The sequence below is a fragment of the Pipra filicauda genome, unplaced genomic scaffold (genome assembly GCF_003945595.2).
Source record: "Pipra filicauda isolate LSUMZ 115617 unplaced genomic scaffold, ASM394559v2 scaffold296_size2174093_pilon, whole genome shotgun sequence".
NCBI lineage: Eukaryota > Metazoa > Chordata > Aves > Passeriformes > Pipridae > Pipra > Pipra filicauda.
The window spans coordinates 865578-893180 of NW_024104416.1; positions in this window are offsets into that span (position 1 = coordinate 865578).

Sequence of the window (27603 nt, forward strand, 5' to 3'; positions counted from 1 at the left end):
CCATGGATAATGAATAATCACATCTAAGTAACACATCTCAAAATTCTAAAGCCAAAACAAGACTAACAAGCCCCAAACCAAATGCTTATGTTAAATATGTCATCAAGATGCTTTAAAGAGTAAATCTGTGTTCTATTCAAGGACATCTGAGAGAAAAACAAGACCAAATTTCTTGATTACAGTATTTGTTCAGACTTTGTTCAAGTTAAGTACTAATTCTCTTCCTTTCATTTAAGATTAAAAAAAAAAATTGGATTAAGTGCTTTGCTGTGAGGAGGACCAGCAAAGTGACTATTCTGCTTAAGACTTATTTTCAGGGCTAAAGAAGGAATCAAATGATGCTTAAATTTTTGTGAAAGTTGTTAGCAAAGGTATGAGTCTTTTCCAGCAGAATAGCACAATAAAAAAATAGGTTATTTTCATATCCATGTATTACAGATGCTTAAAGATATTTCTGGAAGGACTACTTGCAAACTCAAGGTTATATCCTTTTTTTCCTTTCTAGCTGTTTTCAAAATGCTTCTTTTTTTCCTAATAGCTTTTACACTCCGTTCATAAAAGAAAACCACCCACTGTCAGTTATCTGTGCACAGAAAGCCTTATGTTTTGTAATAATATGCCCAATTTATGGTACTATTTTTGCAATCCTGCCAGTGTTTAAGACTTTGCTATTCATCACAAAGTCAGACTCGATTTTTTCACTGCTTGATTTCTTCACTAGTACTACAATTAACGTGTCCTCAGTCCTGTTCTTACTTATCTTCCTTTTTATCAACAACTGGCAAACCTAAAGTTTTGTGGCACTACAGTTCTGCAAACATTTACAGCCGAGTATTTTAGGTGACAGTTCTGGATGTAGAAACAGAGTAATTCTCCTTTACTGCAGTGCTTTCTTTTTGTTCTTACTTGACTTCATCACAGCTCTTTCCACTGAGGAATCTCTACCACATTTTTTGGCACCAGGATCTCCAGTGTGAAATCCTGCTGGTGCAAAACTGATGTGCTGTGCAAGAGTTATGCCTGATACTCTTTGGAAATGGTCTGTGAGGCTTACAGTATAAAGAAAAAACTGGATTATACCTGGAATGTAATATTTGTTGAATATCAAAGCTGTCTTTTTTCCATAGATGTATGACAATAATTGAACTTTTTCACCACCTGGTTACCAATGATTTTCTGTTCAGGATTCAGTGGAATCATTCTCACCAAACTTTAGCACAGTTAAACCACAACTGCACCTTCTCTCTGAGAAGGGTAATGTGCTGTTGGAGATGTTGACTGATATATGTGTTTTTTTACATTTAGGACACATCTATGTCACAGCAGTAGCAGAGTCCCAGAGTGAATTCAGAGGTGTGATTTGCAGTGAGTTGACCTGGAACTCTCTGCAGCTGATCCCTCTTTCCAGCTGGCTACATTTCATTTGTTTGTAGTCTCCAGGTACTACTAAACTACAACTAAACAAGAACAAACCAGTTACAGTTCTAGGTCTGCAGTAAAGCTTTGCCAACTTGTTAGATGCCAAGAAACTTATGTGTAGTCTGAGTAGCAACTGTGTGGTTGCTCAGAGACTTAACAATGAATGCTTTGCATCTTTCTAAAGGTTAATATAGTTTCAAAGTCAAAGATGATCCTACTCATATTATCCATCAACATCAACAAAAGCATTAAAATCCTTGACTGTTATGTTAAAAATATTTAGTAATATATTTCTGTTCCTTTTTCCCCCTCAGTGTTTAATGGTTGAAAATTATTTTGGTGTAACATAATAGTATATTTTTATTACAACCTTTTTTATTTTTTCTATCCTTTTACTCCTGCTTTCTGTTTTTTCTTTCCCTTTTCACTGCACAGCAGTAGCCACATGTTATCTATACCTACATTACTGAGTAGTGTGACATGACATGACCATGTCTGTGAAGCCAAATGGTTGGTGCTGAGAGCTTATGCACATTATGGGAACTTCAAGCAGGCTTATTTCAGACTAGTTTTCATTTGGTCCAATGGGTTAAATATAAATTAGTGGTTGGATCTAATGATGAAAGGGATCAACTGAAAGGAATCAAGTTTGTCCTCTCCATGCCTGCTCCCACGGTCAGTGGTAGGTGAAGACTCTTGGGAGATGGGCTTCAGAAGTGCCATCGTGATAAAACTAAAATACAAGTGGAGGTACAGAAAGTAATGAACATGTGGGATTGTATTTGGTTGCTGGGGAGATTTGCCATGCACTTAATTTTAGTTTTGTGTGCCTCTACAAGGCTACTGCATAAACTTTGCACTCTAAAGAGCTAAAGGCAGTTCTCCACCCAGGAGAACCTCCAGGCTGAGGAGAAGTAAAAGGTAGTAAAAGCCCACCCATGGGTGTTAGAAGAGAAGGAGCAGTCCCCAGACAGTTTTCCTTCCCTCTGTTCCCCCACTGCCACATCTCTGAAGGACTGTGTGACAAGTCCTTTGATCCCCCAGCCTGGCAGGGAGGGTAATCAGGCTCTAAGAGGACGGGCTCTGCCAGGCTGGCGAGAGCAGGGCAGGGGCTCTGGGCCCTGCATCTGGCAGATGAGCTCCAAGGAGGCAGGAGCAGCCACAGCAGTGACCACGTCAGCCTGGCAGCAGTGACCACGTCAGCCTGGCAGCAGTGACCACGTCAGCCTGGCAGCAGTGACCACGTCAGCCTGGCAGCAGTGACCATGTCAGCCTGGCAGGGCCAGCCCTCACGCACAACAACAGCAGCCAAGATGGGCAAAGCCGAGTGACCCAAAAAACTCGCCCTGAAATTGTTGTGCACAGCCTGACAGTTATGGACAAGGCCTGCTCTAATGGAGGAAAGGCACTGCAGAGGGGAGAGGAGAGTGAAGGGAAAATTACCAGGGGAAGAATTTATATGTGATTCTGACACTTCCTTTTCCCATGTAACTATTAACATGTTTTTCAAAAGCCCATTAAAATTTCCTTCAGATTAAGATGAGATATAAGAACAGGAGTAAGGGTAATGCATTGAAAGATCCTGTGTTGACAATCAGTTTTAGGCAGTAACCTTAATCAAGGTTAATGTCATTTCAGTGCCTCATCTCACATCCTCATTTTGTGTCTTAGGCAAGCCTGGCATTTTTGCTTTTTTTCCCCCCAAGTAATCTGTTTTATTCGTGATATGTGCTGCAGACTAATTATTCAGGCTTATCACATGTTTAAATAACTTCTGTGATGGAACTTCATAAGATATTTATTAATAAATGTAAAGTACCCAAGATCTAAAAATATTTTTGCATGGTTTTATTTAAAAGCAATAATATTTTATGTGTGCCTACATACCAAGTTCTCAGCAATTTAAGTATCTGATTGTCCTACTCTTGCTATAGAAAAATCTATAGGAATTTAATTCTATTTCTAGGAATCACAACAAATATTTCTTTTTTTGTTTTTGATCCCTGCAAGATCCCATTATGCTGTGCATGCCTACATTACACTGTATTAATTCTAGCTCATTAAATGTGTTTTATTACAGCACAGTTTCCAATATAAGCCTCCTGATTCTGCTGCATAATACATCCTACTTAGATAATCTATTAAACTGCACCACTGATGTGCCCTACTGACATTATGTAGTCTCATAACCTTAATACTTTTAGCTGGCTACTGATATTCCTTCAAATATAGACATAACCCAAATATGTGTGGTTTAAACTTTTGTGTAAGGAGAGGGTGAATATGAAAATTCTCAAATATTTTAGTCGTTGAAGATCAGGGTCTGAAATTGCAGAGTCTTTTTTTCTGGCAAAAATTCAAATCCTGCATTCAAAACGCTGATCTGACAAACTTGGTTACATGAGTCATCCTAATTATGCAAGTGACCTTACTGGCTGTGTCACATGGCCATGAGTTTTAAGGAAAGATTAAAAGATTTGGTAATTGGGAGGGGGTGTAAAATTTGCTGCATTTAATTGAAAATGCAGGGAACACTGGGATGACAGGATGGTGTAGCTTTTGTATCTAAAGCAGACTCCAAGAACATTGACTCGTTATTCACCTTATTTTCTAGGAGTAAAATAAGTTCTGGATTTCATTTCTTCTTTTTCACTACGAAGTATGTATTTTGCAAACAGCACCATCAAGTGGATGGAAAGACAGTTAGGTTATTTAACTTCATTTTCAGAGTAAGACAAAATAAAATTACAGTCGTGTTTGCTTCAACACGGGCAAAAAATTTGATTCTCAGCCAGAAGGGATAACTAATGCATTTTCTGTACAAAGAGAATTAACCTCATACTTACATGTCCCTGTGTTTGAAGTGTGCACAGATTTACCGTGTTCTGTGTTAGATGTGAAGGTCTCAGTGTTGGCCAAGGAGTGTCACCTGTGCTGGACCCAGGCAGAGCAGTGAGTTATGGGGGGGCATCAGGGAACTCGTGTAGGAAAGTCTCACCTCGTGGAAAGGGGGTTTGTAAGTGATGTCCTAGGGATGAAAGGCACCTTCCATCTCCTCCCAATAATTCCTTTTTTGACCAGCAACTAATATTGATTAACCTCTTTTGGAGCTGCGTGTTTTGTTGAATGGAAGTTATCCCAGGCTGAAATGAGATATATATTCCTGGGCAAATACGTTGAGGATGAGGTTTTTTTGGGGCCTCAAGTACGGGTGGGAGTGACATGTGAGGCAAAAATATACAGATGGTCATAATCTCCTGTATCCATCTGATTTATTCTTTTTTAATCACAGTACATTCTGATTATAGCTTTGACTTTGCTCTGCCTTTGCTACTGTTTTCCACTGCATATCAAAAAAGTTTTGTCTGCTCTAAAAAATATTAAGCAATGGTCTAAGCTGCTCATCTGCTAAAAGCTACCCATATTTATCCACCTCTGGTGTTTACTGTCATTAATAGCAATTGCATTTCACAATCTGACCTTGAAATGACAGTTTATGTGCATAAATTCTCTCTCCCTCTAACACACATAAACACATAGTATTCATGAACACAAACATTACATCAAAACCCCTCTAATTTAATACTGGAAAAATGCAAGTGTGAAGAAAGAGTACTTAACAGTATTGAAAATGTTACTGTAAAATATATTTTTTCATTAAATATGTATTTTTAATTTTGAATTTTCCAATATAATATCTGCATCCTTTCACTCCCCTGCCCCCCCAGCACAAAAAATATCAAGTGAAACTGCTCAGTTAGAACAGAGGCATTGTGTGATTGTAGTGCTGTTCCAGAACAGAATAATAGCACAAACACTAGGAATTCTCTTTTCTAATAAAAGAACATATACAGTCGGCTCACTATAAAGAATTTTTTGATTGTACCTATAGGAAATATCAGGAGACCAGCTGATGCAAAACTATTGTGCTTCCCACTTGGTAGTTCATTTTAGGAATATATTCTCTGTTTTCTGTTTTCCTCCTGTTCTGTGAGCATGAGGACAGTTATGGCACTGAAGATGGGGAAAGGATGCTTTGTCCATCCTACAGGTGGCTGTGTTTTTTTGGGATGAGTGGATGTTGTTCAGGGACATTAGTCACTAAAACACCCAGGAATCCTTCAAGACAAAAGGCACTATAGATTAACTTCTCTTAGAATTCTGTACCACATCTAAGTCTTCATTTTCTGAGGAGGATTGATAGTGTTTCTCATTACTGTAAGCACATTAGATCCTCCAGCCTTATATTCAGGCACTGATGGAAAAGAAACAGAGCTTATAAGTACTTAGATCCTCTTTTGCCAGCTTTCTCTAGGGGGACATGCATTTTCCTTACCATAATGAGGACCATAAAGAAGAGAAATGATGTGGTCTAAGTATAGATAGGGAGTCACATTACAGCAACTTTTCACCAGAATTAGAGTAGTTAGAGACTACTATATTATAGCAGGGGTTGGTAACTCTGCTACTGTTCGGAGTCAACTGTTAACATTTCTGTTATAAAACCCATTTTTCAGGACTTTATAACTCCTCTGGAAATTCCACTCAGGGTGAAGCTTAGTTTAGAAAGACTAAGTAAGGGAGTGATCCTTTGAAAATGAGATAAAGGGGCAAATAAAAGCAACCTGAAATCCATGCATTTCCTAATTTGTTTCCTTTACCTTCTTGTTTTACTTTTAGTATAAAGGACTTGCAAATAGAGTTTTCAAAAACAGTTCAGTGTTGATACAGAAATTATTATTGTATAGTTAGAATCCAGCTATTAAATGGGTACAGAAATATCTGATTCCCCTGGGAGAGTCTGGTAACAGGAGGAAAAAAAGAAAATAGAAAACCAAGTCAGCAACAAAATGAGCTGATGGAGATGATTTTTCCCTGTGAGGGTGGGGAGGCCCTGGCACAGGTTGCCCAGAGAAGCTGTGGCTGCCCCTGGATCCCTGGAAGTGTCCAAGGCCAGGTTGGACGGGGCTTGGAGCAACCTGGGCTGGTGGAAGGTGTCCCTGCCCATGGCAGGGGGTGGGACTGGATGGGCTTTAAGGTTCCTTCCAACTCAGGCCATTCTGTGATTCCATGATTTTGAAGTCTGAAGAGAGTGTCTTACCCTGGCATTGAGGGCAGTGGAGGTACTGCTTTTCCAAGGGGACTTTAAACTAACAGCCCCTTGTAGGCACTGGAGTTTCCCTTGAACTTTTCTTCCAAGACCCAGGCAGTAACCTTAGTGTCATAGCCAAATTTGCCAAGTGATTACTAGCAGTGACAGTGCAAAAATAAAGCTGTGAGTTTTCATTCAAATTGCAATGCAAATTCATGGCTGGGTTTTGTGACCTTTTTGAATAAATCTCTAGAAGCATCCTTGTGTTCAAACTTTATTAGAATGCCCGTTAAATGTCAAACTGTAATGATTTGCAAGATTAATTTCTATTTGCAGTGTATCTTCTGGTGTCAATTCCAGAAGAACAGAATGGTTTGGATTGGAAAGGACCTTAAAGATCATCTTGTTCCAACCCGCTGCCATGGGCAGTGAAAATTATCCATTATTGATGATATCTCGATGATCTTAGAGGTCTTTTCCAACCTTAATGATTCTATGATTCAAGAGTGTTGCAATGCAATGTTACATGCTAAAGCAATCATCGATATGATCATATCAGAAATATAGAAATAAGGAAATGTAAAAAAAAAGAAATGGCTATGTATTTAATGCACATGCAAAATTAAAAGGATGAGAAAGGTATCTCAAAGTTTTTCAGATTTCTTGCACCTTCTTGAGCCCAGGGAAGTGCTGGAGCCCCTGTCCTGGAGGTGTTTAAAGACATGTGGACGTGGCACTTGGGGACACGGGTTAGTGGTGGCCTTGGCAGTGCTGGGGGAACAGTTGGACTCAATGAACTTGGAAGCCCTTTCCAACTGAAATGATTCCATGATTCTTTGATGTAGTGCTCCATGGAACACTGTGGTGTCACAGAACATTTCCACTTGGTGGTTCCTTTGATAGACTTCCATCTCCTGGAAACATGATGATGATTTTCCAGCCTGGTTTCCCACCAACCTCTGGGGTCAGAATCCTCCCTGTGAGACATTTGATTGGGGGCCCATCTGCTTCTCTCAGAGCACAAACACCATTCATACAACACGTTCCTTTTGCAGAACACAGTTTTTCTCTGCCACTCCTGCAACTGAACTCCCATCTTTCCATTGTATGAGGCGAATAATTTTTCTGCATTTTATATTTAGTTAAATTACAGTGAAAATTAATGAAAGGTAAAAAAAGAACAAGCAGCAACAGGATGAACAATAATTCTAGTTGTGCAGTTTTATGCATATTTTAAATTGTTGCTTGCCACTCATTCATTCTGCCTTGAGTCAAACAGATGAATCACAGCTCACATTTTTCCTCTCCTTATTTTTTATGATTCTCTGTTCTTTCCAGGACAGTAAGTGGGAATAATTAATTGCCCAATTTCTTTGCTGGATATTCAAATAGTTACTCACAGTATGAGTGGTATAAAAAGTATCTCATCATTATCACCTTTTTTTGACTTATTTTTGGGTGTGTGAGCATGTGTTCATTGTCCACAGAGACACGAAAGGACAAAATTTTATTTCATTTTATTTTTTATACCAGTCTTGACCTGGACACAAACAATTAAGAATGGGAGGCACAAGGACAGATTATTTTCTCTGAGAGTTAGGGAGCTAAGGATATTTTACAATTATCAAAATCATATTTTGTTGCTTCCTTGCTGTTATGACAACATAAGATAATTGTTAATTGTTATTCAAGGGCCAGAATGTCCTTACAGTCTCTTCCCTAAATTTCCTTCATAAAATAAAATTCTTCTTTTCTTTTCTGAAACAACCGCTTATAAATTTAGATTATTGCTGATATCTTACCAACTGAAGCAGAATAAAATTTGAAATTGCCATTAACACAGTAATTTCAGCCTCTATTTTGATATGCATTTTGTAGTGCTCCAGTTCTGAAAAATAAAAACAGCACTATGGGTGGAGAAAATCTTTTGATAACTCTTCTCACAAAGGGAGATGTTTTGAATACACTTTTAATCCAATCAGAATCAACAATATTTTTTTTTATGACTTTATGGTTTGAGACATATATCGAAGTATGTAAAACTATAGTAATCTCTGACATGAGGAATAACAATCACTTTAGGGAGGAGAATTTACATTCTTCTGGGGAATGGGTAAACCCATGTGGAAAAACCTACAGAAAAATTAACCAAACAGGTTGTTCTGGCATGTCAGATAATCTGTACGAATGAAGTGCCTGCTTTCAAAGATAATTGCTTCTAGAAAGAAAAAAAAAAATAACCTTTTCTTTGATTTATAATAGAATTGTACTCCTGGTTGAACACTGTGAGCAGATTTATGTCTATGAGAATATATTCAAATACATACTACAATTCTGGGTTGAAACCTTATGTTTTCACATTGGGAGACTGAGAGACTGGCAAACAAAAGGACCGAAATAAGTTTTATTTTCCTATTTCTGCAACTCCTGACTGGGGTAACGTTATCAGCAGAGATAATAACGCCTTTCAGTGACTTGGGATTTATATGGTTCACAAAATCATATGGGAAGATTGACAGCATCTTAAGCAGCAGCAGCCAGGGAGGATGTGGCTGGAGTATTGACAGAAGTGATTTTTCAAGTAATGAAGAACGTTCCGTGATGAAGTTCCCCGAAGCAAACACTGTCTGCCTTGGGCACTTACTGGATATTGTCACCCTTCTGTGGCACACAAGAGCTTCCCTTTTTCCAGGAGCAGGATCAATAGGATTAGGGGATTTGTGCTCAAAGCTTGCCTGTGGCTTCTCGTTAAGCATGTCGTGTGCTTTAGAGCTGGCTTTGACTGGCTCTCTGCACTGTGCTGGGGTGTTAATCACCTAAATAATATTCCTTCATCCTGCTGGTCTGGGCAGTTTTTTTTCTATTAGCACTCTAAAAAATATGGTATTTAAAGAGGAGTCAGAAGTCCCACTCCGAAATTCGTGTTTGGAATTTTCAATAATAGTCCTCCGAAATCCTGAGTCCTCTTCAGCTCTCCTAGAAACTGGTGGTGCTCAGGGTTTTATTTTTCCTTATTAGAAAAGCTGTTTGGCTGCAGGTGTTCTGCAGGGGAACTGTGGCCTCTGTGCAGCAGACAGGATGCCCAGGGAAGCCTGCAGAGCCAGGGGAGTGATGCAGTCTGGCAGACACATCCAGTCAGATGTGGAGAGGACAACTTGGCTGGCTCCTTGCAGGTCAGCTGGCAACCATCACAACCCCTCGGGCAGGGGAGGTGCATTTTGCAAGACATGATTTGCGTGAAATGGTGAAGTTTAATGGTAAAATTTAATTAATGCGCTTCCACTGAAGTGTGGAGTTTAGGCATTTTTTCTCTGGTCTTTATTGCTGGTGGTCTAAGGGATTGGGATAAAGCAACAAAACAAAGCTCAAAGAAGTGATTACAGGAGCAGCTGAGGAATCAAGCCTGTTGCAGAGCCCTACAGGAAGCACTTGAAGTGCCAGCTTTGAATGATGGCACATAATATTTCATTGCCCCAGTTCAACAACAAGGCAAGAACATCTTACCCCCTTTAATCCAGTTTATAACTTCTATATGTGCCCCCTCTGTGGAGACAGAGGCTGTTGGGACAAACACTGACTGCACACACAGGGAGAGGGGATCAGCTAAACCTGGAGCTGGGCACGCTGGGAGGGCCCATCCCTACACAGAGCCCTTGAGGGGGGAAAAGGAATTTTGTTACCAGTGTGGGATATTTTTAAAAGATCTCCCATAGAGCAGTTAGAAAAAAAGATGCAGCATACCTGCTTTGCAATTGAGCAGTTCATTAGAAAGCTAATTAGATGAAGTGCTTGATCAGTGATGGGTAAAATATGTCAGAACTTATCTAAGCACTGGTTTAAGAATAGGCTTATCCTTCTTCTACCGTGCAACAGAAATAGACTCCAAAAGCAGAATGAGCTGGTTCTCAGGAGAATTTGGCTTAAGAAGTTCACTATTAAAGAGAGAGATTTAACTCAATTTTATTGTTTTGGAGCTGAGTTAGTGGACATGAATTAAGCTTTATCATCCTGTCCATGGCAAGGAAAAAGCACATAATTTTATGTAAAGGAGTCCGGGAGGACAAGACTGCATGGAACTTGTTGAAACTCAATATGTGTAGATTTGAATATTTGGTACTTGAGCAGAGGCAGGTAATAGTGACTGAAATTGCAATAGGAATGGACATTGGTGCCAGCTCAGTGAAAATAAATGTACTGGAAAAACTGGGCATGAGGAAAAGCCTGGTTATATATACATCCTCAGCTCTTTTATAAAGGACAAAAGGACACAGGAATCATTGAGAAGAGTGAGTTATGTGCCTACTAAAGGATTAAACTTTCTCTGATGTTCCTCGTCTAGCAAACTGGGATGACTTTTGCAATGATACTCTTCAACTGCAAAAATGGTCAGCTAAAGAGAGGAGAAAACATTTCTACTAAAATTGTCATACAGACTTTTAATGAGAATCTTTGAGAGATACTTTTCTAAGGACACAATCAATGATTTAAAAAAAAAAAAAAGATTTCTATTCACAACTGAGTACAGATATTCATCCAGGAAATTACACTAAATAGATTACAGATAGCTAATAATTTTCTAATTTATTCTGTGTTAGATACCTGGTGCCCAGATTGAATGGATGACTTCAGTTGTGCTGGTTGTGCTACAACAGCAGCAGTGATGGTCAAAATAAAGTTTAACACCACGAGAGAAGTAGTTTTGATTAGAAAACATGAACAGGCAGTAGCACTGATAATAATCAGATATTTTTTAAGTGATTATCGTCTTTAACTGGGGAAAAAAATTAATTTTGGCATAAATATTGGAGAATAAGCAGAACCGATGGAGTACACTTGTGGCTTATGCTAAGGGAAACCAAAATTTTCCTGTTCTTGTCACAGATCTCTCAGTGGTTTTAGTGTGTTGAGTATTTCAGTACCAGCTTCCACCTCTCCTTTCTGTTTCCAGATTACAAAATTAGTGAGAAAATAGTCTGAACCAAAAGCTTCCTTGAAATTCAAACTGTTGCTGAACATGTTCATTTTTGTCTGTACTAAACTTTGCTGATATTTTTATTGGTGGGTTTTTTTGGTTGTTTGTTTTTAGTTGTTTGTTTTTAGGTTTTGCTTGTTTGTTTTTGTAAATTTTAAACAGAAAGGAGAAAAAGAGCCTAAGTTCCTGTCCTCAGAATGAAAATTACACTTGTTGGTGGAGAATGTTTGAGTTGTGATAAAAATGGTATGAAAGGTTCTGAAGGGAAGAATCTATTATTTTAAAATGTAAGGAACTGTGAGAAAATAAGAATTTCTTAGGTAACTCTATGTGCTTGTCTGTCTCTCCACTTGGGTTAATATTACCAGCTTTAGTATATTTTAATAAGGGAAAAGAGAATGATACAGTCAGTGCTGTTGTGGTGATCTGTATGGTTTCCTTGATTTTTTTAATGACAGTTTTTTCCACCATCCTTGGAGTGAAAGTTAGGACTTCCTAGTAGAATTATGAAGTAATTAAGTTTGGAAGGAACCTCTGTAGGTTAACTGGTCCAGCTCCAGGTACAAGACAATTGAAACTGGTGAACTTATAAGAGACCATAGTTGGATTCCTGGTACAGGAATTTTTAGCTGCCTTTTGATTTAACTTAATTTATTTTGTTTTTTAAATTTATCTTTACATTTTTTTACATTTCCATTATGTGCAGAGCATATTCATACTACTTATAGAGGTAACAAAACCAGGCCCAGTCTGAAGAGCATGGAGTGACAGGACAAGGGGGAATGGCCTCAAAGTGACACAGAACAGGGTTAGATGGGATATTGGGAAGAAATTCCTCCCTGGGAGGGTGGGGAGGCCCTGGCACAGGTTGCCCAGAGAAGCTGTGGCTGCCCCTGGATCCCTGGAAGTGTCCAAGGCCAGGCTGGAGGGGGCTTGGAGCCACCTGGGCTGGTGGAAGGTGTCCCTGCCCATGGCAGGGGGTGGAACAAGATGATTTTTAAGGTCCCTTCCAATCCAGGCCATTCAGGAATTCTGTGACTGTGACACAAGATTATCAACTTCAGAAACCATTTGCTGGTGGGCCACTGAGTTAAGATGGCTTTGGCTATTGGGCTGGCAGATTATTCTGACTGCTGAGGCACCTGTCACAAACTGTGCATCATAAATGCAGGATTGTTGTTTGCAGTTCATGGCACAGAGCCAGGAGTGCCCTGAGCAAAATGACCCATCATGTCACTGTTTTCTTGTAGTTCAGGGAGTGCCAGGAGACCTTCCTGGCCAAGGTCAGGCATTCTGGATGAGAATGATGAAGCAGCAAGGAGCTAAAAATGCAATAATTTGATAATTCGATTTGATAATGCACATTACTAGGCCAGCCTCAAGAAGACTGGGGAAGGCTGACAGTAACAAGGCTTCAAACAACTGAGAACAACCATCACAAAAAGCCACACCACTTCATAGGTGTAGTGTGAATAGGAAATAGATGACATTTTTAATAGTCTTGTCTGAGAATAAGGTGCAGGATTTCATTACTTAAGGAAAATGAACGTCCTGTTACGAGAAAAAATAAGGTGTCAGAATTACCTTGTCTTTTTAATCTTGATCTCCCAGTTCAGCCACTTTGCCCTCTCAGGAGTCAGTGGAAGTTTGCATTCCTACCGAAATTCCTGATGCAAAATGTCTTCCTAAGTCCAAATATGAGTAAATAGAGGTATAAAATTTCACTTTAGAAAATATGAGAAAAAATAAGGAGAATGTTCATTTTTTACATATAAAGGTACTAGCTAAGAAAGTTTGAGTTTGGACACAATAAAGTTTGGGGACACAACAAGTGTGTGGATAAGTTTATTACGGTAAGAAAACCTATGGAAATTTATTATTTGATGATTGTAGATCATCTGGATGCCTTTATCAAAGAGAAATCACTGCAACACATCTCATAAATTCTTTTTCTGAAGAACACTGAGTGGGAATTCCCTACTTGTAATTTACTGGGGTATTTAGGAAATCACTTTATATACCCAGTGAAAATATTCAAAAGACTACTCCATCTAAATCAATCCAAAAATACAAACGACTAATCAGTGAGATCAGCAAGTTACAAATTATGAGCAGCTCAAAGATGCAGAACTTGATTGGATCCCAGTGACAGAGGGCAAATAGGAACGACAAGACTTTGGGAATTAGAGGTAAAAATGCAGGTGCACAAAAGATCAGGTTCCAAACCTGCTCTCAGATGTGTTGGCTGATTTAGGTTATAAACAATTTGGAAGAAGAAATGCAGAGTAAGGCACAGAAATATGCTGAGGAAACAAATCCAAGGCAGGGTGGTCAATACAAAGGGCAGGACAGTAACAGCAAGTCACTAGAAAGGAGGTTATATCCCAACTTATTAATGACCTAATGTGGAAAGATTTGATGTTTTAGTTGAGAGAAGCCTGGAAAAATTCAGGTGACAGTGCAAAAAGGAGCCTAAAAATGAAAGTCTGCAAAACTTCCCTGGAAATACAAAAAGACAAAGCTTCTTGTGAGTTTAATGGGCGTTTTTATTCTCTGCCATAATGGCTATTTTAGCTCATAACTAGAAAATAACTCTTTATTTTGAGCTATTGTATCCATCTAAATTGGGGCCATGTTTGAAGGGTGTGAATCAGAACCAATGATCCTTTATTCTTTGAACCTGAAACCCCATTCTCTGAGTTATGGTTGTTTCTCTACAGTAGAAGAGATAAAACTAACTCAGAAAAGAAAAGTAGATCTCGTCTGAGTATAGATTTTTGTCCATCATCAATCTTTATTTAGTTTATTAATATTTTTTACAGAAATAAACATCATTACACTTCTGAGAAACACTATTTATGTTATTCTGGAAAGGGAGTTAAAAGTAATAAATAGACATAAGATAGACCAAAGTAAAAAAATGAAAAATCCTTCTTGAAAAGAAGGGAAAATGTAGTAGCATCAACCATCTTTATTCTTAAATATTTTCTATGATTTCAAGTCACTAATCATTACACACACTTAACAAAAGGGAGAGACATGGTTCAAGTACCTACTTGAAGCCAATGATTTACAGTACCACTTTCTTAGTAAATCCAGGCATAAAGAGTGGGATGGAAGGTCACTATTGATTTGCCTTTCATTGTTCTCAGATTAACTTCCTTTGTCTTCACCTGGATAGTCCCCTTCCTGAGGCAATTGGCTTTTTTTTTTTTTTCCCATAAAAACTGACAGACACACTAGAGATCAAAAAAAGAAATTTAATTTGTGACAATTCTGGCCCCTGTGTCATGGAACTGAAACACAGCCCTGAGTAGGTTCTTTTCCTTTGATGGACCAATTATTGAAAAACTTTCAGAGCAATAATAAAACAACAAACCCTGTGATTAATCTTCTTATAGTAGTAGTCTTCTGAGTTTCCAGATATTTTCTGTTTAGCATTTGAGCAGGAACACCCCAAAATGTTTTTTTGGTACTTTCTATACATTGTGATATTTGTTTTCTGTAGCTGTCGCCGTTTTCCCACGAATTCTACTAAAGTCTTGAATTTTGTTATGCTTATGCCCATGTAAACTATTGCAAAATGTGAGATAAAGGGTGGTTTTCCCATAACAAAATAATATTATGTTTTTTCTTAAACAATTATGTCCATTTGATTAACTTATCCTAATGACTTCAGGATGTTCTAAAATCCAATACATGATTACGTGATTGAATTCAATCACCTATGATTACATGATTGAATACAAAAGCCAATTTGTGTTCCCAGGAGACCACCCTGAACGAACACGAGGAATGGAAAATGACCACTTGAAACATAATTTCAGTTGCTCTGAAATCCAGCCTTGGAATTCTGGATATTTCTCTTCATGCCTTCAACAGCAAAGAGATAGTTCACGTATCAGCTGAGTGGGCAGCTTTTGCCTATAGCCATTTTAGGGCTTTAAATGTTTGTGTTACTAAAATATAAATAAATAAATAACAATTAATTAATAGGATATTCAAAGTAGATGTCAGTACACAAGTAAATTAAGAGCTGTTTCATCCACTTCCACATAACCTGTTTTAAAATCTAGGACTTGTCAGCTTTGTCCCCAGTCACTTTGCTGAAGCTCCTTATCTAAATCTTATTACTAATATTTCTGCAGGGCTGTTTTCTGTCATCCTAAATATATTTTCTCTCCATAGTCATCACTTTTTCCATCATTCCTGGGACAAATCTTAAATGCTGAGGATGTGAAGGTTTTGTTCACATTTTCAGTGGAAGTTTTGCTCAACATAAAAGAAGAAAAAATATCTATAGTTACCAAGAAAGAGTTTGCTTATAAAATATCTATAGTTACCAAGAAAGAGTTGTAGGTACTTTGCTTATAAATCATAATTCCATGTTTTAGGGAATTCTGGTTCTAGGTGAGGATGTGAGCCTTAGAACTTTTAAAATCACAACTAAATTAGAAGTTCTGAAAGTAATTTCTGTTGGATAAGACACTTCTATGTTGGATTTGGGGGGCTTTTTGTGCAGGTTAGTGCTACTTATGCAAACGAACAAGAAATATCTCCTACTCTTCCTTTTTATGTTGTAATTATTTGCAGAGCAACAGCAAACAAGAGGTTTTTTTTCCTCACACAAAAAATATTTGCAGTAATTCCTACAAGGTAGTGTGACACCTGTGAGTGAGATTGGAAGTGCAACTGTGCAGAAACTCCCCAAACCTTCAGAATTAAACCTTTTTTTTTTATAATTCTGACAATTTCAGGATGCATATAAAGCTATAAGTACACACACACAAATTCCTCTCAGAAAGAAGCATTTCTGTGGTCATAAACTTGCCACAGAGCAGCAGTAAAAGAGTAGAAATAAATCACCAGGCTAACCTTTCACTGAGACAATTAGCAGGGTGGGCATTTAACAGTGAGAGATAATTATTTTTATCAGAGGCAGGGGATTTCATACAAAACAAGAATAACACTGTAGCTGAATGGATGGACTCAGGGTGTATCTATGACTCGTACGAAATTTCTAGTTCTGCAATGATTTTAAAATATTATTTTTTTTAAGTACGTATATAAGGAAAAGTGTACACACATCTACTGATTATTTCCAGCCTTTCTACTTTCACTGTAGATTGGGAAAAATCTCATTTTCTATTTCATCTCAAATTAGAAGTGGCAGTTTTCTGCCATGATTTGTTTCTTGCAGGATGGCATGAACACAAAATTCACCCAGAATTGGCTTTCACCCCTTCCAGTATCACTAGGGAAATGGGAAGTGGTCATGTTCATCTTTCCACTGTGCCAGGGATTGCTTTGAACTGTTACTGCCCAGCTTCTGAGCCCAAATCCCTCTTTATCTTGCTCGTATTGGTTATGAATATACAAATTTCTCATTCCTTTCTCAGAGGGAAGTCCACAGTTACAGAACCACAGAACCCCAGAGTGGTTTGGGTCGGAAGGGACCTTCAAGGTCATCTTGTTCCATGCCCACAGAACACAGACAGAAATCCCACCAGCTTTGAGGAGCTACAGGGTTTCACCCCAGGAATTTAAGTCTTCCAGCCTGTATTTGATTTTTGCTCTCATGCTTTGCCTCGTTACTGAAGGGTTTAACACACTGGAACATCAAAGATGAGACACCACAAATCACCTTTTGCTCCGACATCAGAGACTCAGACATTTTGTTCAAAGGTGTAACAAATAGCAACACAAATTTAATCTCCTTCCACTTCTCAGAGACAGTTCTGGAAGAAGCAGACAAAATGCCTTTGAGCCTTCCCACACTTTCCAGGCTGATCTGGCTTTGATAAAATACACAGCGTGAAGAATTTGAGTTTGAAACAGATTCCACTAATGTTACCTATTTGTTTGAAATACACGTTGTTCGTGTTATCCTCAAGTGCTGTACCCAACTATATTCGTGTTTTTACCAGAGAAAATGTGATTATCATAGTAATTATGGCATTAAACCTTTAAAATTAATGTACTTTTTCAGCTTTTATAATCATCTAAAAGGGCATTTTCTTTGAGCCAAAGCAGAATCAAATCTTACCATGTAAATAGTTTAGGATAGACCTTTAGGTTCCAGGGGTTTTTTCCCTCCCACAGTTACTTTAATATTAAAAAAAATAAATAATGTTCTTTGGGATGTGTCCACCTCAATTCCACCCACACATCCAGCAGAAGCTCCAAACAGCAAACAAATTAGATTCACATTTTTAAAAAAATACTTTTAAAGCTCTACTGGAATCCAACACAGTTATAGAATAATTTATGGAGAAAGGAGTAGTTACCAGGCTCTTCTAATGCATCTGAGTAGCTAATTATTAGCTATCTCTAAAATTGGGAAACATTTTTTTATTTGAAATTATTTAACTTTATGAATTTAAATAACATCAAAAGTAACACTTGTCCTGTCCATTTTTTTTCTTGTCAGTATTTAATATCTGAATATTTGTCTACTGATCAAAGCTACAGAAAGCACTTTTCTGTAGGGAATTAGTGCAGTTTCACTAACAGCATCAGACATTTATCTATACCATATGTTAGACAAATAGCAGAATTCTACTGTATTTCTATTTCTTTCCCAAGGGTAGCCATTTTAAAGATTTATTCTCCACCACCCACTCCTTTTATTTTGTTCATACTAAAAAAACACTTCTTACTTCTTCTTCCTACTGTGTTCAACCTAATCACTGTCAATACACCCATACCATAAGCTCTCAAAAAGCAGTATAAGGTGGAGAGAATATCTGTTAGGTCTTAGTCAAGAGAATAGCAAACCTTGAGTATCCAAACATTAATATCCAGCCTTAATTATTTAGAGGGAGAAGTCAGAAAAAGTACCTCTTTACTTTCATCTAAATATTCCCCCCCCACCCCGAAGGAAAAAAAGGATTCTGAAAGCTTTATAAATAATTATAAACAGCTTTTCAAGGAAATGGGATACATAGGGGCTGTGCATTGTTTCAACATAGTAATTGCTACAGCTAATTAATCACATTATTAGAACAGTGGCTTATTTTCCTCATGCAGTTATGATGAGTGTTCCATTAGCTCCATAAGCCACAGTGCATTTGGCACATCCCAGGGGGAATATTGCAGTGGTGCCTCAGCCCACCCCCTGCTGTCGTGGTGGGCTGACCTTGGGGCAGTGCCAGGTGCCCACCCAGCTGCTCTGAATTCCCTCACCTTAACGAGGCAGGAGGAAAACACCAGCCAGAAGGTTAAAAGCAGAGAGGTCTCCTGCAATCCCCTTCCCAGGCAAAACAGGCTCTGGGACAATTCATTTTATTTATTGCTGATTAAAGAAGATTTGGGTGGTGAGAGGTAAAATCAAAAACGCCTCCTTTCCACTGGCTCCATCTCAGTCCTTCATTCCCAGCTCCTGAATCCCCACCAAGTGGCACCAGGAGGTGACCAAGAGAGGCTGCAGTGCCTCCAGAACAACTGCTCCTTCCTCCTCGTGCTCTTCCCCTGCTCCAGCACGGATCCTGCTGTGCACTGCAGTCCTTCAGGATAAACCTGCTCCAGCACGGGCTCTCCAGAGGCTGCAGTTCCCTCAGGACACATCCCCATCCAAGAGCTGCACTTTGGAGATCTGCTCCAGCGAGTCTTTCCACAGGTAAACGTTGTGCCATGATTGTCCTCTGCACAGGCAGCAGGGAATTCCCACTCCAGCACTTGGAGCATCCCCTCCTGCCCCTTATTCCCACCTCAGTGCCCCAGGACCGTTTGTTTCCTCCCTGCTTGACACAGTTCTACTTTTCTTAGATGCATTTTCCCAGTTCTGACATCTGGAAGTGTTTCCCCCAGAGAGGGTTGGGATGGTTTTATTTCTCCTGAAAATATTAGGGGGGGGTGAAATATTTTTGGGAACCTTAAACTTCCTCTGGATCATCACATCCAATTGTCTGGAGCTTAGAGGTTTTTGGAGGTTAAAACTTGTGGATTTAAAGGGAATTGTGTGCAACTGTAGTGATTTCAGTCTGTGTTGGTGCTGGTCTTTCTTGGTGTAATTTTGATAAATAGGAAGAAGTAGGGTTTGTTTCATAAGTGATACTTCCTAATTTTATCATTTCACATGGTTTTGAATTCAAAGAGGGCTTGAAAAGCAACAATGTGTGTGGTGTTTTATTAAATTATATTCCTTTAGCAGTGTTTTTACATGAATGCTGGTTTTGCTTTGAGATCTGAAGGCAAGACTAGTAGTTGGCATCCAGTATTAAGTGGATTCAGGTGTGGGAAAACTTTGTTAGGCAATTTCTCACCTGAGGAGTGGCCTGGGCTGCTGGGTAACACTGTGGCTGAAGTGGCTGTTTTTCTGCCTTCAGAAGACAATATACTTCGGTAGGACCAAAATGACCTTTATTTGATTCTTTCAGTTGGCTGTTTTTAATTTTGTGTAATAATGCAGTTTTCCACGAAACATTTGCCTTGTTATTCTCCTCCCTCCTTACAAAATTTCTCAGTAGTTGTCCTTAATTGCCTCCTGACATTACTGCTGTGGACCTTCACACACTCCTATAGACAGCATGGCTCATGAAGCTTAATGAGAGTAAGTTCATTAAATTAATCCTAGTAATTAACAAACTTGCTGCTTACTTCTCAGTTGTTTAATCTGTGACAGTCTTGGCAATTGGCTTCCACTGTAAGTAGGATTGCATCCAAAAAGCCCACAAAAGTGAGAAGTAAATTCATCTTCATTAGAATTATATTATTGAATTTAAAATCTTTTGCTGATACCTATTGATGTCGAAATGTTTTTTCTCTTAGAAAAAGAAATCAATAAGAAGAGATTTCACTACAGTAGCTCTTCTTCCTTTACACTAATGTCTGAAATAGATTTTGGATACAGTACCTTTCCTTGAGTCCTTAGAATACACCTTTGGGCTCGGTGGGAAGTCCAAGTGGACAAGGTGGATCTAAATAACATGTTCTAAAAGCCTAAAACCAAATGCTCAATGCCTTCTGGTAATGTCTCAATCTTAATTTAATATTTGTATTCAGTATTAAGAATGTCAGTCAGAATAAGATGAATCTTTTGTAGAAAGTCCTATAAAGGAGAGGTGATGGATCTGACACTCCTGAGTGCCAGCCTTAATAATGGAGATTGATTGGGAAGACTCTGGATGTGCTTCGATTTTTATTTTTATTCAGTTGACTTTAGTGAAGTTACTTGTTTATGTTCCTCTATCTGAAACTAGAGTTGGGACTGTTGAGATTTTATTATTGTTAAAAGGTTTTATCCCTGAGATAAATTTTGGTCTTTGATTTGCTGATACAGGAAAAAAACTTGAAAGCCTCTTTTCTTTCTCTGGCTAAAATTAAGAAAATGTCGTGTTATTTCAAATGTTGAATTTAGGTTTTTGAAGCAGGTGGGGCTTTGCAGTGAGCAACCCTTATAAGTGTTGATGGGTTTTACTTGAAGCAGGATGCAGAGCAAGGGGACAGTGTGCTGTGTCAGGAGACCCCAAAGCTTCCCCCAGCCCCACACTGCTGTGAGAGCTGAACTGGGGAGGCTGCAGTGCAGGACAGAGTTTGTCATCAAGGTACCAAACCCACAGAGACACCTGAGCTCAGCCTGGGGGGAAGGGGAACTCCAGTAATTTGGGCAGTTGCTGCCTGAGGTGGAATTGAGAGTGTGGCTGGAGGGAGGAGCCTGGCTTCCTTTCCCATGGGAAGGGTGAGCAACTCAAAAGCTACTGAAGCTTATCACTTCTAGACTTAGACTAAACTTGGACCAGATGTGCCTCTTTGTCCTAAAAGTAAATTCTGGAAAAACATCTGAAAGAATAATGATTTTCTTTCTCTTCTCATGCCATACATGTAATATTACAGTGGTTGGGCTGCCTCCTCCTGGAGCCACTTTCTTGTGACTAAACTTCAATTCCTGTCACCGAGGTACCCAAATGTCTGTTTTGCAAACTGCAGGCCCTTCATGCAGTCAGCTGGGGGGTCCTGAACAGCTGCTTCTGAACACGTGGGGCTGTGCAGCAATTCCAGGTTGGTGGATGGGAGAGGGAAGCAGTGGGGAAGGGGACTGTGCTGGCCAGGACTGCACTGCTGAAGGAGTTCAGGATGCACAGACAGTTGTCCTGTCCAGGGCCCCGGGCAGGAGGAGCAGTTGTGGTGATTGTGGTTTGTATTGATACAGGGCACTTGAATTAAAAATAAAATTTAAAAAAAAAAAGGCAATATGTTGTTAAATAGAATTCAGCTTAAAATAACTTTTCTAAAGTTTACTTTTGTAAATGTAAGCTGTTTGACCAATGGCCTGCTTCCAAAAATAAGAATATTGCTTTAATTGCAGAATTAGCAAGGCTGAGGAGATTTGTCTGATTATAAAATGCCAGAGAGATTATGATGTTCTCTACTATTGCATATGGGAATTTATTTTTAATTTTGCTGTTGGGTGGCTGATTTTGTTGACTGTCCCACCATTTTTACAATTAGTTATTTTTGTAGACATTTGTCCATGGAATAGATTCATGGTGCTTTTAGGCAGGTGATCTAGGCAAAGATCTTCAGAAGTGACTGTGTCTACCTAGATTTTCAACAGCTTTATGAGTCTGCAAATCAGTGGTATGCATGTGAAGGGACACAGTGGTTTCCTTTTTTCTAACCTGATTTAATTCAGCTTCCCCAAGGTGATTCTGCTAATGATGATCTAATTCAAACTAGGATGCTTGGCTCCAGGACAGGCTCTTTTTCTGTTTAAAGACCAACAGGAGAGAATGCTCTAGGGAAGAGAGAGGCTGAAAGCAGCTTATATCAAGCTAAAAAAAAATAAAAAAGAGTTGTAGGAGGAAACATTGCTTCCTAAGATCACTGCAAGTACATGTATAATCACAGAATCATTGAGGTTGGAAAAGACCTTCAAGATCACCCAGTCCAACCTGTGCCCCATCCCCACCTTGTCCCCCAGCCCAGAGCACTCAGTGCCACCTCCACTCCTTCCTTGGACACCTCCAGGGGTGGGGACTCCACCACCTCCCTGGGCAGCCCCTTCCAAGGCCTGACCACCCTTTCCAGGAAGAAATTCCTCCTGAAATGCAAAAATAAGTATCTGAAACATGTAACCAAGTGCCTCTTTCTTCTCAAACAAAGTTTGCAGAGCTCAACTTGCTGGTACTGGTCTGCAAGAACTCGGAATATGGTGCAGGCTGTTGCATTCTGAGATCTTATGCTTCCATCTGTTTTTTATGGCTTTTGATTTCACTAGTTGAGAGGCATCCTACCTTTCCAATTTCCTTGATTAGCTGCAGTTAGGAGGTTCTGAATGTGTGTCTATTTGTAATCTTACATAATTGACTCCAGGCAAATTGTTTATTTTTAGTGTTTGAGTAACTGAGATCAAAATTACTCTTGCATTGTTAGCACTCATCCAGGTGCTTTCTTTCATTTAAAATAATGAAGTTGTTCAAAAAAAGAACCAAAACCCTTTGCATGTGAACATGTGCTGCATGTCTGATTTCCTGCTTTAAAAAAAAAAAACCAGGAGAAAAGCTCAGATTTAGAGAGTTAGAAATCTTTGTTCAAGTTTTGTAGCTAAGATTCACCACAGTGGGTTTGAGTATGTTCGTAGGCATAATCTAGAGATTAGGAAAAAAACCCCCCAAACTTTCAAATTTGCAATTTCTAAGATTTCTGACCAAATTGTAAACTCTTCATTTGTAAGCACTGAAGAAAAACAGAAAGGTAGTAAATATAAGAGTGAGAAAGCAACAGCACTGATAGCTTTTCAGACCCAACTTTAATTATTTCAGTAGTAGAAATTTAATAAAAGATTGTATAGGATTTTCAGGTAACTTCAGAGGGAAGAGATGTGATTTAAATAGTCTGAATCTACTTGATATAAAATATTTTTGTGTATCAAAAGCTAGACCATTATATATATATATATATTTTTAATGCAAAGTAAGGAAATCGCTGAAAGGGCAATAGAAAGCTTAGTACTGAATGTTACTTGGTGAAGGAAAGAATAATTATAAGAGGTTAATATTTAGGAAAACAGAGGAATGTTGTATCTGCTCTGAAAAATGAACCTTCTGTCTTCCCTTTACCCTACTTTTTGGGACTATTATGTTTTAATAGAACAGATATATTAATAACTGATGAATAAACCATGATAACTTTCTGTTAAATAGAAGAGTGAAATTAGCATCAGCCTTTTAATCTTGATGATTGGTTTAAGACTAAGTCATTAAAATCATAGTTAGAATAAGTCATTTATTCTGTAATGAATTCTGTAATCAATAACAATAAGGGATTTTGTAAAGTCATTATTTTCCTGAGTAAAATGTGGCCGTGTGTTTAAATCCACTTTTCCCCCTCATTTACTGATCTGTTTGTTGCTGTTCATGTTATTTATCCTTGCACAAAGTCCACACTTTGTGGAAGTTCACAAGCAATATTCCAACTCTCAGTTAAGTAGTCTCGGGAACAAAACTAGTGGCTCCAGAATTGCCTCTGCTGTAATAAAATTTTGAACAAGTTATTAAAAAAACACCAAAAAACCCAACAAATGCCACATTTTTTATTGTAATTCGTTTACCTGCTATGAAAAAAAAAATATATATTTGTATTTTCAAGATGAAAGGATTATTTATTGAAATAATCCAGCATATTACTCTCAGTCTTAAATAAGTATTTGTTTAATAAGCCTGGGATGCAACAGGTTCTTGTGTGATGCAGAGTATATGGAACAGAGCCAGGAATTTTCTGAGGGTTGTGCTGAAGTGTGACTGGGTAGTGATGACCAGTATTGATCCAAAAGCCTAAAACATCTTTTTATATTTTTTTTAATGGTGTTAAGACAATTTTGGTACTGAGGTAAGGAATGGAACTGTGCAGGTGACAGCGTTTTCTCACTAAATTGGCAGGTGGTTTTGAGTTTTCTATTGGCAGAGTTGAATGTATCCTTGAAAGATGCTTCAGATGTGAAGACAAGAATTCAGCCAAGGCTGTTTTGTGTCGCTTGTTTGCCCCCCAAGACCTTTGGCTTCTGGATTCTGGTGTCATTCTGTGAGTTGAGCCACAGGGAATACACAGCTGCCACGCTGACCTGAGATGAATGTCCTGCCGTGCTTGACACTTGCCTGCCATTATCAAATGCAAGAAAAACTTGATGCAGATGAAGTTGTTCATTTCAGAGTAAACTGAGCCGGTTTACTGTTTGCTTGAGGGAGGTTAAGAACATAAACACAGACAGCTGTGGGAGTGGAGGGCATGGGAAGCACTTCATCCACGTTCCTGAAGCGCTTTTCAGTGCAGTGTGATCTGGCACCTCTTCAGCTGAATGATCCACAGATCTTTGCCTTTTTAAGTAATTTCTTTGATGGCCAAAGAAAAAGAAATAGGGAAGGATGAGTGTTGACAAGTCTTCATATTTGTTGTGGTAAGGTTCTGAGTGATAGGTGTGTGCTGAGTGGCCAGAGGGTGATAAGAAATGGAGAACCAACAAGAAAGTACTGCTGACCTGTTTATTTTGTGGGGAGTTAACAGACTCACAGAATGGTTTGGGATGGAAGGGACCTTAAAGATCATCCAATTCCATCCCCTGCCATGGGCAGGGACACCTTCCACTAGCCCAGGTTGCTCCAAGCCCTGTCCAACCTGGCCTTGGATGCTTCTAGTGATGGGGCAGCCACAGCTTCTCTGGGCAACCTGTGCCAGGGCCTCCCCACCCTCACAGGGAACAATTTCTTCCTAATATCTAATCTAAATCTCCCCCTTTTCAGTTTGAAGCTTTTCTCCTTGTCCTCTCACTCCAGGCCCTTGTCCAAAGTCTCTTTCCAGCTCTCTTGGAGCCCCTTTAGGTACTGGAAGGGGCTCTAAGGTCTCCCAAGAGCCTTCTCTTCTCCAGACTGTCTTCTCTAATTATAATTTTGGATGCATGAAACTCTCATACATTTTCTTAGTGGATAACAAGCGGGCATTTACTTCCAGTCTCTTATATATTTAACTACTTTCCAAAATATGCCTTTATACAATGTGTGTGTTTTTTCAGTGCCATGAATCCTAAATCCTAATATTTTCATCTACAGTGACAAAGTCATAACATCTCCCGGGAGTTTGACTTCTCTCAGGTTAAGACCACAAAACAAAGTCTTTCTTGTGCTTCTAAAAGTAACAGAAGCTGAAAATTGATTCTTTGCATTTTTTTTTAAATTTTCTTTGCTCCTTTAAAAAAAGGAGGTGTTTATAACAATATTGAAATGTCTTTCTAGCCTTTGTATTTTCTGTTGTCTCTTGAAACCTCAGATGCTCAACTATTTCTAGAAAATGTAATAATATTGCAATGCTTCCCAGCGATCTGTCAAACCCAGACATTCATTCCTGAATCAGATTGTTTGTGTGTGTGGACATGGAATAGATGATCTATCATTCAGCACCTTTTGTCTATTCTAGTCTTGTCTGGAAGCGTATGTTAAGTCTTGTTGGTTTAATCCTGTGTTCCTCTGTTTCCCAACACACTCAGATAAAACATGAAAGGCAAAATGAAGATAAAGAGAAGTGACAAAAAGCCTGAATTTCTACTGATTTTTATATTTGTGGTGGTTTTTTCTGTGCTGAATTTCAGGTTAAGGCATGTTGTACTAGCCTTTCATCCCTTTGAGTGTTAGAGTAAGATCACCATTTTATGCTGTCATAAAACCTCTTTTAAAGGCAAATCTTTCAACATATTTGAAATAGGGGAAAAGAATAAAACAGTTGAAACTACTCTCAAAGCTGTAAATGAATCTACCTGCCAAAACAAACCTGATGACAAAATTGAAGCATTCAAAAGACAACAAGGAGTACTAGAAACAACAAAAAGGTGTCTCAGAAGTAGATGGGCTTATTTTTAGTTTGGGGTGGTGAGGTAGAGAGAGCTTTTGATTTCTGATATGATTGTTCTGAAAAGTTTCCATGCAGACATGGAAAACATTCCACTAAGTTTTGTGTGTATTAACTGACTGCTTACAGAAAGTGGATGAAATGAGCACGTTCTTCTCTCTTCTGTTGGTGAATATTTTCGAGCTTTGCTGGGATTTTTTTTTTATTTTATTTTTTTTTATTATTATCTACTTGGGAGTGATTGAGTTCATGGTTTTGACTTCCACCCCTCTGCCAGCAGACTGGTTTGTACAGGTTTTGAATCTCCAAACAACTTTCTGTAGACACTCTGTGGGGCTCGGAGTAATTTACCCTGTGGCTCAGTCTTGACATAAGAATGCTCATGTGATTTGCTGACCTTTATCTCATACCTCAACGTGATACCTTTTTTCCCCCCTTATCTTGCTTCATGTCTCTGTAGAGTGTATATTTTTTGGCAAGGTGAAAAAGGCTCTGCAGTGCTAAAATACACTTAGATTGCAGCGTGTTCTCTTTTCCCAATAATGCTTTGTATATTTGTGTTTCTGGGTGAAAAAAGCCTAGAGAGAAAGTATCATTTATTTCTTGCATTAAAGCATGAACAAAGTAAACAAGTGGGAAAGAAGTTGAGATATATCCAAGTATTGTGTTACTTTGCTCTTGTTGACTGAATTGGTATTTGCTTTGAGAGAAGATGTTTCCCTGTAGAGTCTGATGCCTTTCTCCAAGTTTGAACTGTTTGAGGAAAACGAGTGGGTTTTTTTTGCTTTGTTGCACAAAGGTAATAACTAATTCAGTTAATCAATGCATGGTATCCTTTGAGAAGAGCTTGGAGATTAAATTTTTAGGTGCATTTTTGATGTTAAGACTTGTACAGTACAATTTCTTTTTTTAATAATAGAAGTAGTATAGGTGAGGTTAAGCAGACTTATTAGTGCATGATGACCCCAGAAGTGTTCCATGCAGATTATAGCTTTTGAAGAAACTCTTTTCCATACCAGTGTTCACATACTTAGAAGCTTCGGTCTTGAGTATTTGGTAGTGATACCATTATTTCAGAATAAACTTAATTAGGTTCCTGTGTATAAACTTCACTTTAAAAGACTAACTTGCAATGTGATATGAGCAGAGAATATATCAGTTCTATGCTCTGAAACACAGAAAACTGCAGATATTTTAACTGATTATTGCTTAATGATTGCTGTTGACTTATAGGAATAATAAAAGCACAGTAAGCTGCAGAACTCAATATAAATTCATGCATCAT